We start from the raw sequence: 3,507 nt of genomic DNA, 5'->3' as shown, positions 1-3,507 counted from the left end.
CTCTTTCCACACCTTCCCCTCTGATAATGATGGACTGTGGCTGGGGAGCTTGACAGCAAGCCAGGATCCCCAGGATGCTGGCAGGTACCACTATTCCCAGCTGGTAATTCTGTCAGGAGCCTGGAATTACTTCATGGGAAACTTACTAAATCTTGTATTAACAACATTGATTCAGAGGGGGTTTCTCTCACACCAGAAGCTAAGGACGTGAGGGTTTACGGGACGAGTATTGTGCACGTGTGTAAGAGGTGAGAGACAGTTTTGCAAGCCAGGCTTACAGGTTTCCTCTGATTCAAGTATTAAAGGCTGCATCAGGGAGCAGTCCCAGAACTCAATGCTCTCTGCAGTGCTGTTCCAGAACAAGCCTTTGCTTTTCCACTCCCTAGCACTTCCCATCACAGTCCATGTTACCGCTTAAGTTTTCAATTTCCTAGAAGGAACTAGAAGGGAGAGTCCTGGGACAGAGACTGTGGACATCTGAATAGAGAGGCCAAGTCAAAAGCATGAAGAAATCTTGTCCCAGCCACAGCACAGAGCACAGGCTGGGCACCAGAAGTTACTGAGCACACAGTTAATTCAGATCTCAGTAACCTTGCTGGGAGTTTGCCACTATAAAAGGAAAGCACATGTGATGGGATACAGTTATAGATTCTTACAGGAAACCTGTATTAAACCTGCCAAGAGACCAACGTTGTACATTGAGGTTCCAGCACTCATTTGAACCAGCAGCCTTTGCACTCCAGAGCCACTCCTGAGGAATCTTGCCAGATTCCTCCTGACACTCAGCTTCTCCTCTTTTTCTCCTCCCAGCACCCTGCTGCTGCCCATGGAGATTCAATACCTAACTCAAATTCAGGGGCAAATTTCACACAGCACCTAGGGAGACCAGCTGCCTGGCTCGTGGGGAGAAGAATCCACTATGAGCTCCCTCCTGAGCAGCAGAGTGTACACATCCCACTTTCCTTCAGCTCCCAATAGTGTGGATTCTCTAGTAGCTTATCAGTTGAGAATCCACTGCAATTCCTAGGATGCCTCTAGCTAACTTAACTGAAATTAATGTGTAGGTTCAAAGGTTAGAGGGGCACTGATGGAGTTTCAGCTCAAGCCACAGGAAGGCCAGGCAAGGAAAAAAGGGTGTCCCAAAAGAATATCCACCCAGGAGAATTTTCCCAGCTCAAACCAACACCTCCTCAGTAGCTAGATAATAGCTATGTTAGAGAAAAGCTTGTGTTATCACACTTCAGAAGTCCTCTCTGGGGAGAGCTGAGCTCCCCAGGGCTCTGAGCAGTGCCCTTTCATACACATTTGAGAATATCGGCAGAATAAACTCTTCCAGCTAGCTTTGTCTTCCCAGTGCAGGTTTAAAAGCTGTGTCTAGTCTTCTGCACTGATACTGCTGCAGTTAGAGTTGCATGAGAAAATTCCACTTTTTAAAAATGAAAGTTAGTTTTCTGTTACCCTTAGTCCAGCACAGGGAATAGGAGTGCAGTGAGAATAGGCATCACCCATAGTTTTTCCCTTTCTGACAGCAGCACCTCTCTGAAACTGCCTTGCTCATATTAGCTTTAAGTCAGGACAAAAACATATACAGCTGCTCTAGCTCTGTGAATATCAAAGAGACAGGTCTATTAAACCCAAAGGACAACTGTCCTCTCTGTATTTCATATTGGACTAAAACTGTGCTACAGGGGACAATTAGTCTTCAAAATCAATTTTTTGTCAGGAGGCTAAATTTCAGTTGTCTCAGGAATGGTGTTGGCTGGGCTGGTAATTAGTCTCTGATGAGGCAACCTCTGAATTCACTGCCCAAGAGAACAGTTTTTATTAATAACTTTTGCTGCAAACCCCAGGTCCTTTTCTGACTTTGAAAAAACATGTTGCCTTATTTACTATGTTAAAAACCTCAAGCTGCCAGAAGTAAGATGATTTGCTTTGGGCATTCATTGCATTGTGAGACAGGGAGTAGATATTCCCTTTTCCCCAGGAAGGCAAAGCAAAACCCCAATTTTAATATATATATATATATTATATTTTTTTTAGAAAAATACCATAAAAATGCTAATGTGCTTTCCTTCACATTTGTGTCCTTTTTCCCTACTTCTTCACTCACAATATTTCTGACTCCCTTAAGTCTTCCTCTTCTTGTAAGATCCAACTATTTTCCACACAGTTGCTTGTTGTTGAGCTGCTGCACACACCTTAGCCATTTGGCTCCCAGTTTGCCATCACCCAGAAGGTCATAGTACCCAAAAGAGCCTCTGACCACACCCAGCAACAAGACTCAAAAGCCACAGAAACACCCTCCCTCCATCTACACAACTGGGGCTTCCCTGGGCTGTGCACCCTGCCAGAGCCAAGCCTGACTCCTTAGAGCCAGGATATTTCAACATTTAATCCAATGACAGCATCAAATCCAAAATCACTGCAGAAAGAGATCGCAGATCCAGGGCTGCCCTCTAACTGATGGACATCTATGGCTCCCCCATGCACATGTTCTCATGCCCTGGGAGCTCGGTTCATCACAGAGCAGGAAAGCTTGAGCAGCAGGGAGCAGAGAGCAGGGTCTTAGCAGACTAAACTTGTGCAGCCAGCACACTCTCCTGGCACAGCAGAGACATGGCTTTATATCTCAGTGAGCAGATGGAATAAACCTCAGGTTTTCAGCTTGCCAACCACCTATCTTTTGGATGCAGGAAACTGCTATGCTAGTGCAGTGGGTGCTGCCTGAAGGCTCTCTAAGTCTCCTCAAGCCAGAAAAGTAAGTATCAGCCTGGGCCAGACAAGCCCCCAAGTAGCTTAAGTGTGTCAACAATACTAATCTCCTAAATCACACTTGCAGAACACCAGATTTCCCCAGGAGATGTCTGGTGCTGGCAAGGTGTTTCATTTTCCTTGCTAGGCACCAGGAATCTCCCTCTGCAGAGCTCAAGTCCTTCATTGGCACCATCAACCCTGCTAACACTGCACTCTGAGTTTGCAATGAACTGGCAGATGGACCCAGCTCTTCTGACTCTTGGTCTTGCTACAACTGTCCCTCCCAGTGGAGGAGTCCCCGGTGTTTCAGGAAATTGGGCTCTGCAGGAGCTACTTTTTACTACAAAGGGATTCTACTGAATTTAATCTCCTTTAAGTCCCTGTATGCTCTTTTTTTTCTTTTTTTTCCAGCTCATCCAGCTAAAGCTCATTTGATTTTAAAGATAATCCAATATGCATAAATTAATAAAATTAACTTTGCAAGGATCCGATTTCCCCAGTGCATGAGACAGTGAGAGACTAAGGGACAGGCCAAAAGGGAAACAGCTAATATTTCTGTTATGGAAAGGCATTTCTGCTAAATCCTAGACATTTTCATTGTGCAAATGAAAGTTCAAAGTACTCTTGCTCTGCAGAAAGCCAGACCAACACTGTATGTAGGTGACTAGATCCCATCCAGGCATTGAAACAGACACTACACAGGTCTTTGAAAACTCCTCCATGCCATGCATGCAAACTCCTGCTTCAATGCCA

The sequence above is a fragment of the Chaetura pelagica genome, unplaced genomic scaffold (genome assembly GCF_000747805.2).
Source record: "Chaetura pelagica isolate M959 unplaced genomic scaffold, ChaPel_1.0 scaffold20, whole genome shotgun sequence".
Taxonomy (NCBI): domain Eukaryota; kingdom Metazoa; phylum Chordata; class Aves; order Apodiformes; family Apodidae; genus Chaetura; species Chaetura pelagica.
This window is presented reverse-complemented; position numbering follows the sequence as displayed.